We start from the raw sequence: 15,711 nt of genomic DNA, 5'->3' as shown, positions 1-15,711 counted from the left end.
GATATTCTTTTGTCTGCTGTCATGGTATGCGAAGGTTTATGCATTAGACGGGAAAGAGAAAAGTGGATCTTGGTGCGCAGCTCTAGGTTGACCACTGTGCTTGGTGTTGAGTGACCACTTAAGGAGGGAACCGTGCTGCTTGGATCCCCTCCTCTGCTGGGTTTCCTCCCAGTGTCACTGGGAGCTCTGTGGCATGGTTGTGCTGGAAGATGTGGCCACCACACTGCATTGCCCCATCTGGATGGGCTGGCCCCAGTCTGCGGGGCTCCCCTGGTCAATGTGGAGCATGCCAGCACAGAGGAGCCATGTGGAGTCCCAGAGAGGTGGCCTGGACCTGCCTTTGGAGACCTTGAGAGGCTGGTCTTGCTGGATCTGCCTCTGAATGGGAAGGTGAGCTACTCCTGAGGTCCTTCCTAGCTCACCACTGGCCAGGCCTAAATGAAGTTATTTTCTCACTAAGAGCAACAGAGCCCTCTGTGACCACCAGGTGGACATTGCCCTTCCTTGTTCCAGGTTTTGAGCTCAGGTAGTCCCTCAAGCCCAGCCATTGATAGTTCTTCAATCTGGCTCTTTCTGGTGCTGCTGGAGTGTTCCTTTCCCCCAGGTTTGTGGAATTGTCATACTCTCCCACTCCAGAGATCCTGTTCCAAAATGGCTCTGGTGTCACCTGCTGGGGACCTGCACAGGTAGTATATGAGGAGAGAAGGGAGAATTTCTGGACCCCGGGAGAGGCAGTTCATTGGCAATGTTAGTGACATGGGGAGGATAGGCGATGCAGGGGTCTGCCCTGTGCCTGGGGCGTTCTTTGGGAGGCTGGGTGGGAGCAGAGGTCCATGTAAAGGGGGTGTCAGGGGAGATGCAGAGCCTCTGGGTTCCCATGAGGTAGGAGGTCCTCTAGCTGGTGGGCAGGGCCTTCATAGTGGGATTCATGGGGAAAGGGGTTTGTGCATGTCATTGCTAGTCCCAGGGACATGAGTGCCACTGCACCGTCCCCCAGTGCCTTGCCACCGTGGCTTAGGCAAGCACTGATCCAGCCTTTGGGAGCCTATGACTGACTGGCCAGGAGACTCATGAGAGGCCAGCCATCCCTTCCCTGGGATCCCTGACTGTGGGACAAGAACATCCCTCCAGCAGAGAGCTCCAGTTCCCCTTTGCCCACCCAGTGGCTGTTTGTTAGAACCGCTGCAGTGTCTAGCTGGAGTGCCACCCAGCCCCCACACGCCGGCAGGGAGAAGGTGAAGGCCTGTTTTAGTCCACACACAGCACGACGTGCCCTGCGAAATTGAGAATTCATTTTATTGTTATTGTCACCATTAGGAATAACAGCCTGGCCTCACTGTAAAAGGGGTCAACGTGACTAATATGGAGTGGATGAAATAAAGCCTGGCATTTCCCTGGATCTGGTTTACAGGTCTAGATTATCAGCGCCATGCCTTTTTACTAGGACCTGGGGTGCACGGTTCCTCAGCCTGCGGGGGATCTGAGCAAGTGGAGAGGTTGGCAGTGCCCTCAGCCTTGCTTGGAGTTTGGTGCCCCCCCTGAGTCGTTATTTGCTGCTAGTTCTGTGGTTACAGAGCCTAAGCTCAGCCACCAGGTTTTCTGTGTTTGGTTTATTTGTTTAAAAACAGAAGTTTTGATTGTGAGGCTGTAGAACTGCTTTTTGGGGTGAGATTGCTGGCACGTCCATGCACACACTACCTCAGAGAGGAGGACACTCACAGGGGTGTGTGGCCTGTTTGCTCTCTGTCCTCCGGAGGACACAGAAAACAGAGCTGACTTTGTCTGAGGCTGAATGTGGAGTGACTGCTGGGCCCTTGGCATGGAGGCCCCCAGTCTATTTCTGATGAAATGGGGGACAGGGAGCCCTGTGGCATGGCTGCCCCAGACATTGGCCTGTGGGCTGGTGGTGTCTGGGGAGCAGGTGGAGCAGCCTTCCCTGTCCGAGCTCCGGGTCCTGGCTTGGCCTGTACTCTCGAGGACACCTGCTGCTCCTGCCCTGTTGCAGTTAGGTTGAAGCTCAGACAGCTGGCAATGGTCTGACCCTGCCATTTTTTTATTTTGGGGAGCTCACCTTCCCTTTCTTGGCATCCCTGAGGAGGACTTGGTGCTCACTGGCTTCTCTGGGGGGAGGTAGAACTGGCCTTTGTATTCCACATTTTTTACCTGGTTCTTGGTAGGACCCATGTCTGATGGGTTGACATCATATAAAATCTGAGGTCTTGCTCAAAAACCACAGCACAGGGCATCTTCTGCAGGCTGAGATGCCAGGATGCATCTCAGGTGCAAAGAGCTGTGGAGCCACCCTGACAAGCCACCCATTTTCCTATCCCATTCTTGCCTCTTTTGGGAACCATTATCCCTGGAACACAGTTCTCAGAAGTGGGCAGCAGCTTTCAGATCCATAGTTTTCATTACCTTCTCTGTTTCTCCTCACTGAGAGACTACCCAGCCTGTCTCTTGTGATGCTATTGCCTGCCTCACCCCCAACCCCCTTCAGGGGCCCTTGGAGACAGAGGGCCAGGTGGGACAAGTGTGTGTCCAATGGGTATTAGTTATGTAGGACAGTAGAGTGTACTTTGACATATCATGCATATGTCAGATCATCATGGAGTCTAACTTCCCATTCTTGTTGTTGGACATGATGTGGAGTTTCCCTGGTCATGTGTTCATATATGAACACAGGAAAGTTCTGTCCCATTCATTCCACTGTCTTTCCCATTCCCATCCTCTCCCTTCCCCTCATTTCCCTTTTTCTAATGCAATGGATTTCTATTATTCCCCCAACCGCCCTTGTTGTGGGCTAGCATTCACAAATCAGAGTGAATATTTGACCTTTGTTTTTTGGGATGAACTCATTTCACTTAACACAATAGTCTCTGGTTTTATCCTTTTAACTGCAAATGCCATAATTTCATTCTTTAAGGCTGAGTAATATCCCAGTGTGTATGTACACTGTATTTTCTTTATCCATTCATCTGTTGAAGGGCACCTAGGTTGATTCCATAGCTTAGCTATTGTGAATGGGGCTGCTATAAACATTAATGTGACCATGTCACTGTAGTATGCTGATTTTATGTCCTTTGGATATAGACTAAGGAGTGGGATACCTGGATCAAATGATGGTTCCATTCCAAGTTTTCTGAGGAATCTCCAGACTGCTTTCCAGAGTGGTTGCACCAATTTGCAGTCCCACCAGGAATGTATGAGTGTGCATTTTTCCCACATCCTCACCAACACTTATTGTTAGTTGTATTCTTAATGATCGCTATTCTGACTGAAGTGAGATGGAGTCTGCAGGGGGCCTTTGTAGGCCCTAAAGTGCATGCACCTTCAGCCTGTCATTGCTCCTGAATTCTAATAGAGGGAAAAGTGTTTCCTCTCAGAAGGGGCAGGACTGTGTGTGTCCACCCTGGGATCTTAGTGCAGGTCAGCTTCCCCTGCCTCTCACTAGACAGGCTGATTGTGCGTTCTTTCTCCCCCCTTTTCCCCCACCCTGTCTCTTCCTGGATGTTTGGAATCTGCAGGACTCTGTTTGGGAACAAGATCAAGTCTGTGGCTAAGAGAGCGTTCTCGGTGCTGGAAGGACTGGAGCACCTGTGAGTATCTTGCCAGACCTTGCCTGACCCCCAGGCCTGCCAAGGGTGGCCATGGCAAAGTCAGCTAGGATTGAATGGCATCTTTGTAAACTGAGAAACAGACTGTTTAGAAGCAGCAGCTGCTTCAATGCTGGCCCTTATCTTGCCTGTGCCAGAGCAATCACAAAACACATGGCCAGTCGATGTGATCCCCATGAATGCAGCTGGTGTGTGGACAATACCTTCCTCCCTCCAGTGCCCTGTGTCACTGCTTCCCCCTCTCCTCCCTGGGCCCTGGTCTCCTTGTCACCCCCACAAGGCCAGCCATCAGAGTGACACATACCCCACCCCACTGGGAGCTTCTCTGCCTGGCCCTGGGAGTAAGGGGACCAGCCAGCCCTGAGAACTTTACATCCTTCTGGGGTAGCTCCTTCGAGTGGGTGGGCTTGAGTCTGTTTTATCTTTGCACCAAGTTCAACCCCGGTTCTTCTGGGAGAGCCTGTGGCTGTTGACTTGCTGAGCAGGCCTGCACCCGCCTCTGCGCTGCCCCTCAGACAGGTTGGGTCCCCGTGTCACCGCATGTGCTGTATCAACACGTGTGAGAGCCACCTCCTGTGGAGTTATCACCTCTGGGTCACATGAAACCAAGGCTGTCACGGAAAACCTCCGAGTCTCCTGGCTCAGACACAGGGCTGGCTGGAAGGGCACCTGGTGTTTCTTGGCACAAGTCCTTGTGTTGTGTTTCAGGGACCTGGGAGAGAATGCCATCAGGTCTGTGCAGCTGGACACCTTTATCACAATGAGGAATCTTAAGAAACTGTAAGTACTGAGGCTTCCTGGGGCCCTTGTGAATATGAGGAAGAACTTCCAGAGTAACAAACCCTTGTAATTGCTTTATGCTCACGTTTTTAATAGCTATGATCATTTATGGGTAGATGCAAGTTAAACTGTTTAAAAAAAAATACTATGGGGAAGCTGGCTTGGTGATGCACGCCTATCATCCCAGCAGCTCAGGAGGCTGAGGCGGAAGGATTGCAAGTTCAAAGCCAGCCTCAGCAACTTATTGCAGCTCTAAGCAACTCAGTGAGACCCTGTCTCTAAATAAAAAAAAAAATAAAAGGGCTGGGGATGTGGCTCAGTGCTTAAGTGCTCTGGGTTCAGACATTGCAGGATTATCAGGCCATAAAATGCCACCCGTCCCATCCCTCCCACAGCCTGGATTAACTTTGAAAATGATAAGCTAAGGGAAAGTGGTCAGTGACAAAGGACCGCAGATTCTATGACCCAGTCACAGGGAAGTCCCAGGACAGGGAGATCTGTAGAGGTAAGACATGCCCTAGGAGGTGCTCCAGCCTGGGGAGAGATGGAGAGAGAAGGGGAGTAGCTACAAAGTGCTTCTTCATGAGGTGACAAAGATATCTTAAAATTGACTGTGGTCATGACGACACCTACTCTTGAATGCACCACAGACCATTAAGTTGTGAACTTGAAATGGGTGAGCTGTAGTATAGGTGAATTGTTGCTCAGTAAAGCTCGGTGTGTGTGTGTGTTTGTGTGTGTGTGTGTGTGTGTGTGTGTGTGTTATAAATATAATTTTTACATGTCATAAAAGTGTGTCTCTTTAAAACATGAACTTTGGATTTAGAGTCTTCAAAATTTGTATCCTCAGTGATTTATAACATTTTCATCACTTCTGAAAGAAACCACAACCCCATGCCTTAGCAGGCATTCCCTCTTCTCCTGGCCACCAGCCATGGCGGTCACTAGTCCACGGGTGTGTGTGACCTGCCTGCTCTGGACAGTTAATATGAGTGCTGGTGGATGGCAAGTGGCCTGAGGAACTATTCTTTTCTTACTTTGCTGGGTCTTCTCCCCCAGTGGGGGGATTGGATCTGGGGCCTGAGCTGCCCGCACCCCTGAGCAGTTTTGTTTTATATTTTTAATATTTTTTTAGGTATAATTGGGCACAACACCTTTATTTTATTTGTTTATTTTTAATGTGGTGCTGAGGATCAAACCCAGCGCCTCACACATGCTAGGTGAGTGCTCTACCACTGAGTCCCAGCCCCAGCCCCAACCCCTGAGCATAGTTTTAAAGCATCAGTTCCTTTTCTGTGACTGAGTGACATCCTGCTGTATGGATATAGGTTTTGTTTCATCCATGCATCAGATGGCGGATATTTGATGGTGCTTTGGGGATTTTATGATTAATGTTGATGTGAACATTCATGCACTAGTTATGTGAATTCTCTTGGGATTGCACCTGGGAATGGAATCTTTGGGTCCTGTGGTAGCTCTAGGTGTGACCGAAGAACTGTCAAACTGTTTTTTCAAAGTGGCTTCAGGATTTTACACACCTGCTGGCAATGTACAGGATTCTGGTTTCTCCTCATGCTTGCGGACACTTGCTATCTTTTTTATTTCAGATTTTGCTAGTGGGAACACAGTAGAATTTCATGGTAGTCTTAACATTTCCACAATGACTTATGATGTTGAATAATTTTCTAGATTCTCATTGGATTGTGCATAGCTTCTTTGGAAAAATAGCTACTCAAGTCATTTATTCATTTATCTATTTTGTTATGAGTTATCAATTCTGAATATTAGCACATTCAGATCTATATTTGTTATGAGTTGTCAGTTCTGAATATTAGAATATTCAGAATATTAGACCTCATCGGGTCTATGATTTGTAAATACAATTTTCTAGTCTGTGAATTGTGGTGGTGGTTTTTCAGTTTCTAGACAGTTGTGCAAAATTTTTTTTAGAAATATTTTTAGAGCCAGTTGCAGTGGTGCATGCCTATAATTCCAGCAGCTTGGGAGGCTTAGTCAGGAGGATTGCAAGTTCAAAGCCACCCTCAGCAATTGCGAGGCACTAAATAAACAAACAAGAAAAGAATTCCATTTACAATAATTTTATTCTGGGGGGCAGGTACCAGGGATTGAACCCAGGGGTGCTTAACCACTGAGCCACATCCCCAGCCCTATTTTGTATTTTATTTAGAGACAGGGTCTCATTGACTTGCTTAGTGCCTCACCATTGCTGAGGCTGGCTTTAATCCTGCCTCAGCCTCCCAAGCTGCTGGGATTACAGGTGCATGCCACTGAGCCCAGCTAAGTGTAATATTAACTGTGGATTTTTCAAAGATGACCTTTATGAGGTTAAATAAGTTCCTTTCTTAACCCTAATTTTTTGAATATTTTTATTATGAAAATCTATTAGATTCTGTCTTGTGTGTAATATATTTGTGTGTGTTTCTGAGATGACTGTATAGGGTTCCCCCCCCCTTTGTTTTATTGATAATGGTCTAGTACATTGATTTTTGAATGGTAAACCTTGCTTTCCTGGGATCAACCTAACTTGATTATAGTATGTGATTCTTTTTAGGTGCTGTACAATTCAGTTTGCTGGGATTTTTGCTGAAGTTTTTGCATCTATACTTATAAAAGACATTGTTCTCTAAGTTGTTGTTGTAGTTGATGTGTGTGTGTGTGTGTGTGTGTGTGTGTGTGTGTGTGTGATGTTTTTCTTAGGTGTTTGTTGTTAGAATAATAGTTGTATAAAATTAGTTGGAAGATATTCTCTTTACATCTACTTGTCCAAAAAAAGAAAGAGGAAAAAAAATGCTTTGGAAGTTTTAGATTGGTTCTCTCTCTAAATATTTGGTAGAATTCTCTTGAGTCTGGGCTTTTCTTTATAGGAATTTCTTAATTCTACATTTAAAAATTCTTAAATTCTAAAGTGTCTCCTTAGTGTTGAGCCAGAATTTGTTTTTTCTTGAGTCAGTTTTAGGAATTTAGTCATTTCAGCCAGGTGGTCTGGTTAGCTGGATAGAGTTGTTAGAGTGTTCCCTATTTTCCTCTGGCTGGAAGAAAGTCAGTAGTAGGGTGCCCTTTTTTGTGCCTTCTGTTTTTCCTTCCTGCCTACTAGTTGAGCTAAAGGTTTTTCAATTTTGTTGATATTTTCAAAGAACCAATTTTTGCTTTGCAGTGATTTTCTCATTTTCCTGTCCTCCTCCTTTCATTTCTGCTCAAATCATGATTAATTTCTTTTTCCTGCTTGTGATGGTGTAGTCTATTCTTCTTTTTCTGGGTTAAAAAACTGGATTACTAGTCCTAAACTTCTTTAATACAGGCTTTTCCAGCAATAAGTCCACGAGCACCATTTTAGGCATAGCTTCCGAGACTTGAAAACTAAACACATCGTTTTCATTCAACTCAGAGCATCTTCCAGCGTCCCTGTGACTTCTTCTCTGCTATGCGGAAGTGCACTGCTTAATTTCCACAAGTTGCTTTCCAAATACTCTCTTCACTGTGGATTTAAACATTGTTCCATTGTCATCAAAAAAGATACTTTGTGTGATTTCCATCTGTTTAAACTTATTGGACCTATGTTTTGACCTAAAATATAGTCTTATCTTAGAGATTGTTCCGTGTACATTTCAAAAGAATATTCTGCTGTTGTTTGATGGAGAGTTCCATGGGTGTATATTAGAACTAGTTGGTTTATACTGTTGTTCAAGTCTTCTTTATCCTTGTTCATCTGCCTAGTTTTTCTGTCTAGCTTTTCATTGGAAATAAGAGTATTATTGTTACATTGTCTGTTCTTCTCTTCAGTTCTGACAGGTGGTTCTCTACATTTTGTAAAGCTCTGTTAGGTGCACATATTTATAATTTTTATGTCTTCCTGATGGATTGACCCATTTGCATGATAAAATATTTTGTCTCATATTGGGTGACTGTTTAATTGTCTTGGGATCTAAACTGCCTCTTGTAGGTAGTGTATACTGGGTCATAGTTTTTTTTATCCATTATGGTTCTCCTTGCCTTTTGATCAGAGTGTTTAATTCATTTACTGTTTTGTTTGGTTGTAGGAGGGGGTACCAGGGATTGAACTCAGGGGAACTCAACCACTGAGCCACATCCCCAGCCCTAATTCGTATTTTATTTAGAGACAGGGTCTTACTGAGTTGCTTAGGGCCTCACTTTTGCTGAGGCTGGCTTTCAACTCATGATCCTCCTGCCTCAGCCTCCTGAGCCGCTGGGATTACAGGCATGCACCACCACAGTTAATTCTTGTAGGTAGGGTCTGGTAGCAGTAAATTCTCTCAGTTTGTATATTTTTTAAAACTCTGGGAATGTTTTAATTTCATCTTTATTTTTGAAAGATAATTTTGCTTCACCTGAGATTTCCAGACTTTTTAAATACTTTGAATATTTCTCCCTCTTGACCTTCCTGGTTTTGGATAAGAAATCAGCTACAAATATTTTCAAGAATCCCCTGTACTTGATAAGTTGTTTTTCTTGTGCTGTTTTGAAAATGCTTGGTCTTTGGCATTTAACACTTGAATATGATGAACCTAGCCTTTTGAATGATTTTTTCTTAGAGTTGATTAAACTTTTCAGATATGTGGGTGCATGTTTTTCATCCAATTTATAAGTTTGGGTGCATCAGGGCTTCAAACATACTCTCCCTCCTCCTTGTGTCCTGTGCTTGGACTTGCATGATCTGTGTGTTGAGATGCTGGATGCTCTTGCACAGATCTCTGAAGTTCTGTGTATTTTCTTCATTCTCTTTGATTCTCAGACTGGATATCTCCACTGACCTGTCTCAAGTTCACTGACTCATCTGCAAGTTCAGTTCTGCTACTGAGCCCTCTAGGATGGATTTTTTAAAAATATTTTTAGTTGTAGATGGACACAATACCTTTATTTTACTTAGGTTTTTTTATGTAGTCCTGGAGATTGAATCCAGGGTCTCACCCATCCTAGACAAGGGCTCTACTAGGGAGCTACAGCCCTAGTCCTAGGGTGGATTTTGTTTTGTTTTTATTTGGTTCTGAGGATTGAACCCAGGGCCTTGTGCATGCAAGCCAAGCACTCTACCAATGAGCTATATCCACCCTAGGGTGGATTTTTAATTTCGGTTACTATACTTGTAAATGCCATGGTTTGTATGTGGTTCATTTTTATAGTTTCTGTTCTCATGCTTTAATTCTTTTAGACTAGTTTTAGTTTTTCAAGTAGTTTTATAATAGCTGATGTTGTTTAAAACATTTTTTGAGAGAGAGAGAGAGAGAGAGAATTTTTAATATTTATTTTTTACTTTTCGGCGGACACAACATCTTTGTACGTGGTGCTGAGGATCGAACCCGGGCCACACGCATGCCTGGTGAGCGCGCTACCACTTGAGCCACATCCCTAGCCCCTCTGATGTTGTTTAATAAATCCAAGATCTCAATTTCCTCAGGGACAGTTTGTATTGACGTTTTTTTTTTACCTGTTTCATAATTTGTTGTTGAAAATTGGACATTTAAGATAAAATAATATGCTGGGTGCGGTAACACAGGCCCCATCCCAGCTGCTCAGGAGGCCCATGCAGTAGGATCTCGAGTTCAGAGTCAGCCTCAGCAACTTAACGGAGGTCCTCAACAACTCAGTGAGACCTTGTCTCTTAATAAAGTACAAAATAGGGCTGGGGATGGGGGCTCCATGTTCAAGTGACACTGGGTTCAATCCCCAGTTCCAAAAAAAAAAAAAAGTAAAATGACATGGCAAGTCCAGAGTCAGATCTTCCCGTCCTCCCCCAGGGCTTGCTAGCCCATCACCGTTCCTTTAGGGCCTCTCCTAGATGAGTGTTGTGGAGCCTGCTCTGCACAACCCCTTGAGTTCCTGCTTGGCTTGCTAGTGTGTAGCCAATAGTTGGACACAGAATTCCTTAAGTCACGCCCATCAGCAAATCCTGGGTCCTTCACCCAGGCCGGGTATGTATGTGCTGGCGTGTGCTCTCACTTCCTGCTTGTGTGTGTCTGCCATCTGAGCCCAGGCAAGAAATGAGGGCTCCCCCGAGGTCTTTCCAGGGTGTGTGTCCACCCTGCACGTGGGCGTGCACTTCCTGATTCCCAGGACTCTGGTGGACCTCACAGGGCCTGCTGCTGCTATCTCCTCCACCTGACTTTCCTTCAGTTTCAGTGAACTGTCCTGTTCACCCCGACGGCCACAGTCACCTTGGACAGTGGCATGGTTACACAGTGGCCACTATTTTCATCAGATGCCTGGGGACAGGGCTTCCTGTGGTGAGCCTTCTTCATGAGTGGGGCTTTCTAGGTCTTGGCCTGACAGATCACACAGTGCCACTGCTCAGATGGGGCTTTTGGGGGAGCTCCACCTGTCCCCTCAATGGGTGCTAGCTGCTGAGTCTCAAGGCTGTCACAGAGTGGGGTGGAGGCAGGTAGGACTTGGGTAACTCTTAACACCAGAGAGCTCCTATCTCTTTCCAAGAGGCCTCCATTTTCTTGAGTCCACACCCTGTGGATCATTGTGTTTGATTTTCCAGAAATTGGAACCATTGATTTTGACCATTTTTTTGCAGTACTTTCATCATTTTAAGGGAGTTCAGATTTCTGGGAGTCCCAACGTTCTGTAAGCCATTGTGCCAGAGTCCTTTGTGCAGCCACAACAAATGGCACCTCTTGTGTAGCCGTATCAACAGGTGCAGTGGGTGTGGGCCTCTAGGAAGCTTCCGGAGGGCTGGATGACCAAGTGCTGGTGGCCCATTTCTAGTCCAGGGGCGTGCTCATGGCCTCACCTGGGTGGGGCCTGGTGTCCCTGGCCTGGTTTTGTGCGAGCGTGACAGCAGCTGGTCCCTCTCTCCTCATAGTGGCCCTTCTTTCCCCAGTCTACTTCCCAAAGCCACAGATCATCACCCAGCCAGAGACGACAACAGCTGTGGTAGGCAAGGACATCTGGTTCACGTGCTCAGCATCCAGCAGCAGCAGCTCCCCCATGACCTTTGCCTGGAAGAAGGACAATGAGGTTCTGGCCAATGCCAACATGGAGAACTTCCCACACGTGCGCACCCAGGACGGGGAAGTGATGGAGTACACCACCATCCTGCACCTCCACAGGGTCACCTTTGGCCAGGAGGGCTGCTACCAGTGTGTCATCACCAACCACTTTGGCTCCACCTACTCTAACAAGGCCCAGCTCACGGTGAATGGTAGGTGCCCCCGTTGGTCTCTCCCAGGCACCCCGCCCTGCTAGCTGCCCACCTAGGAGAGGATGAAGGCTGACCTGCTATCAGACCGCACTGTACCCTGGGTTTGCCCAGGGCAGGTTCTGCAAGTTAAAGCACCCTCTCCCTGGACTTTGGGTGACTGTTGGGAGGCAGGGTGAGTGGCAGAGCTGAGCCTTAAACTTCTCTGGAACCACGCAATTCAGTTTCTAGGTCCCGTATCCCAGACCCTGGGGAAGCTGTGCCCTTGAGTGGGTGGCACAGCTGTGGAAGCACAGGCCAGCTTGGGCAGGGGCAGGTCCACACCTCTCAAGACAGCAGAGAGCAAGACAAGTGTGGGGGAGGGTGGGATGAGGTCCTGTACTCAGAAAGCAGCTTGTCAGAGCTGCTCTCTTCAGGGCTGCTATTTTTGGAGGGGGACGGGAGGAGTGTGAGTGGGCATCTCCCTGAGAACCCGGGGAGATTTTTCTCATCATTAAAGTGCCAGTGACAGAGTTCGCTCGAAGTTCATCAGAAGTGCCAGCAGGCTGCACTCAGTCAGCCCCGCAGACCACAGAACAAACTTGACCACACTCAGGTTGTCTTGGCGTATTCTTAGAGAGGCCACACTGCCACCTCAAGACTCAGGCAACTAAGTGACTCTCTGCCAGGGCATTTGTTATTTACACCAGGTAAATGAGGTCCCAGGGTGCTTACCCACATCCCAGCCCTTTCCTATATTTTATTTAGAGACAGGGTCTCACTGAGTTGCTTAGGTCCTCACTAAGTTGCTTAGGGCCTCACTAAGTTGCTGAGGCTGGCTTTGAACATGATCCTCCTGCCTCAGGCTCCTGAGCCACTGGGATGACAGGGGAGTGCCATGGTACCTGGCTGACCAGAGCAGCTTGGACAGGAAGTGTGGTGATGCCTGCCATGCAGCTGGACACTGACTCTGGTGTCCCATTGCTTGCTGAACCTGAGCCAGTGAGCCCAGTGCTTCTGTCTATGTGTGCTCAGCAGCATGGCCCTCAGGCTGCCCTGGGGATGCATGGACCTTACCTCTGTCATTGCAGCTTAGTGAGCAGGTATTTCTGTTTCCCAGGCTCTGTCCATGTGGCTTGTGAAGGCAGGTAAGCCTCAGGCCCCGACTCCCAGTGTCCCACCTGTGTGACCCATTTCCTATGAGGTGCAGTAGGCAGAATATCAGCCATAGCCTGGGACTCCATCCCCAGATGGAGTGGACAGGTGGAGGAAGTGCCAGGCCGTGGTGGGGAGAGGCTGGCACTTTCCCTGGGAAGCTTACTGCTCTTGATTGAGGTGGCTGTAGCAGTCCTGGACTGGCGGTGGCACAGGGCGGGGAGGTATCGAGCAGTGGCCCTCGCACACTGGGGGTCTCTGCCCCAGAGGTGTTCCCTGCATTTGCAGCCAGCTGTCCCCTGACCTCCCCCTTTGTGTGTGTTTTCCAGTGCTGCCATCATTTACCAAAATGCCCCGAGACATTGCCATCCAGACTGGCACCATGGCTCCCCTTGAGTGTGCGGCCACCGGCCACCCCAACCCCCAGATTGCCTGGCAGAATGACGGAGGCACATATTTTCCTGCAGCTCGGGAGTGTCGCATGCATGTCATGTCAGACGACGACGTGTTTTTCATCACTAATGTGAAAATAGATAACATGGGCATTTACAGCTGCACCGCCCAGAACTCAGCAGGCTCTGTGTCAGCGAATGCCACCCTGACTGTCTTAGGTTAGACCCTTGGTATACTCTGGGGTGTGTGTGTGTGCGTGCATGTGTAGGAGTCTGAAATGGCACTGAGGGGAAGGCCTGCGGAGTTGCTCTGTGAACCCTGGGGTTACGGGAAGGTGTTGCTACTGTTTGAAATTTGGGGCTGCTTTTAGGATTTTTTTCCTCTTTTTAAAAAAATTGTTTGGGGTCCTGTGGATTGAACCCAGGGCACTCAACCACTGAGCCTCATCCCCAGCCCTATTTTGTATTTAGAGACAGGGTCTCACTGAGTTGCTTAGGGCCTTGCTAAATTGCTGAGGCTGGTTTTGAACTTGCAATCCTCCTGCCTCAGCCTCCTGAGCTGCTGGGATTACAGGTGTGCCCCACCACCATGGCTCCTATCTCTTTAAAAAGACTAAAGGCCAGTGCAGTGCCAGAACCTTGAGCAACTGGTGACCAAGGAGCATGCAGGAGGGGTGTGGTCTTAGTCAAGAACAGGGACACAGCACAGTTTGGGAACAGGAACCTTTGTGACCAGAGATCAGCCATCTTCTGAAAAGCTTGCCACGCTGGTGGAAGCCCTCAGGTAGGATTATGCCATGTCTTGAGAACCAAGCAGACCACAGCACTGAGGCCCCAGAGTGAGTGTGCTGTCTCTTGATCTCTTGCAGAGACCCCGTCCTTGGTGGTACCCTTGGAAGACCTCGTGGTGTCTGTGGGGGAGACGGTGGCCCTCCAGTGCAGTGACTGGCAGCCCCTCCCCCCCATCACCTGGCTCAAGGGGAACTGCCTCCTGAGCCTCACCGACAGGCACCACTTTACCTCCGGCAACCAGCTGCTGGTGGTCTAGAACGTGGTGGTGGAGGACGCGGGCCAGTACACCTTCGAGATGTCCAACACGCTGGGCACGGAGCGCACTCACAGCCAGCTGAGCATCTTGCCCACGCCTGGCTGCAGGAAGGACCACCATGGCATCTTCACCATTACCGTGGTGTGCAGCATTGTTCTTATGTCGCTGGTGTGGGTGTGCATCATCTACCAAACCAGGAAGAAGAGCGAGGAGTACAGTGTCACCAACACAAGTGAGCATGGTGGCCATTCATTTCCAGGGCAGGAGAAGCCAGGTCCACACTCTTCAAGAGCTCTCATGCTCTAGGAACTCCAAGACCTCTGGGAATGTGGTTCTGGAGAACTTAAGCCTTGGTCCTGCAGACACTGGGTTCATACTCAGGGCAGAGCCTGAAATGGAACTGCCTTGGGGCTGGGGCTGGGGCTCAGTGGTAGTGCACTTGCCTGGCATGAGTGAGGCACAGGGTTTGATCCTCAGCACAGCATATAAATAGATAAACTAAAGGTCTATTGACAAGTAAAAAAAAAAAAGAACTTCCTGCTGATGTCCTCCTCATAAACGGAGGTGGATTGTCCCTGAAGCATCACAGTGCTGTGGATTTATTAGTTCTGTCTCCCTTCCTGTCACTCTTCCCCGTCTTTTGTGGTCTCACATGCTTTTGACCTGGGCTCAGGTTCAGCTCGGGTCTGGGAGGGCCTCCTACCTGCACCAACTCCTGGTCTCTGCGCAGCCTCGATGGCTGTTGCCAGGGGATCCTGTTTGGGACCTGACAGTGAATGTGCATCTGCATCTGTTGTCACCGCAATCCTGAATATTTCATTGTCTTATCTCCTTGCAGATGAAACTATTGTGCCACAAGATGTTCCAAGCTACCTCTCTTCTCAGGGGACCCTTTCTGACTGGTGAGAAACCTCAATCAGGACTGAGGGTGGCCATTGGGCCAACAAGCACATCGAGAGCAACAGTAAGGCCTCTGACACAGTGAGATGGAGCTCTATCTAGGTGACTGTCCTCCGTAGGTGGAGATGGCCTCTAGCTCCCTATTCAGGTGTCTGGCATTAGGTGGGAGGGAGCATCAGGTGAACGAGGCAGCTGCTGGCCCAGGCCTCTGTTGTTCAGCTCAGTCCTGGTCTGTGCAAGCTTTGCAGAGGTTTCAACATCCTGTCTCTCCAGAAGGTCACCATATGGGCTTATCAGTAAGCCTCCCAGTTGGGATAAGGTAGGACCACTGTCAGAAACAGCCCTGAAACCAAGCCCTGCTTCCACAGTTGGCCCTTGGTATCTGTGGGTTCGATCTTCTACACACTAGAAATATCCAGGGCGGAGAAGGTGCATGCACATGCAGCCTTCTTTTCCTTGTCATTATTCCCCCAAAACACAGTCCAATATCTGTGCACACAAAGTTACATTTTACTAGTCACAATGCTTAATCTAGGTTGACTTACATGGGACAGTGTATTCAGGTTATGTGCAAATGGTGTGTTATTATATACAAGGGACTTGAGCATCCCTGGATTTTGGGATCTGTGTGGGGGCTCTGGCACCATGAAGGTACCAAGGGAT

At 48.2% G+C, this 15,711-nt stretch overlaps 1 pseudogene; it reads left to right on the top strand.

Moving 5' to 3' along the window:
- Nucleotides 1-15,711, top strand: part of LOC143387521 (leucine-rich repeats and immunoglobulin-like domains protein 1) — an 89,226-nt pseudogene that overhangs the window by 23,338 nt on the left and 50,177 nt on the right.

Source organism: Callospermophilus lateralis, unplaced genomic scaffold, assembly GCF_048772815.1.
Source record: "Callospermophilus lateralis isolate mCalLat2 unplaced genomic scaffold, mCalLat2.hap1 Scaffold_858, whole genome shotgun sequence".
Classification (NCBI taxonomy): Eukaryota; Metazoa; Chordata; class Mammalia; order Rodentia; family Sciuridae; genus Callospermophilus; species Callospermophilus lateralis.
This window is presented reverse-complemented; position numbering and strand designations above follow the sequence as displayed.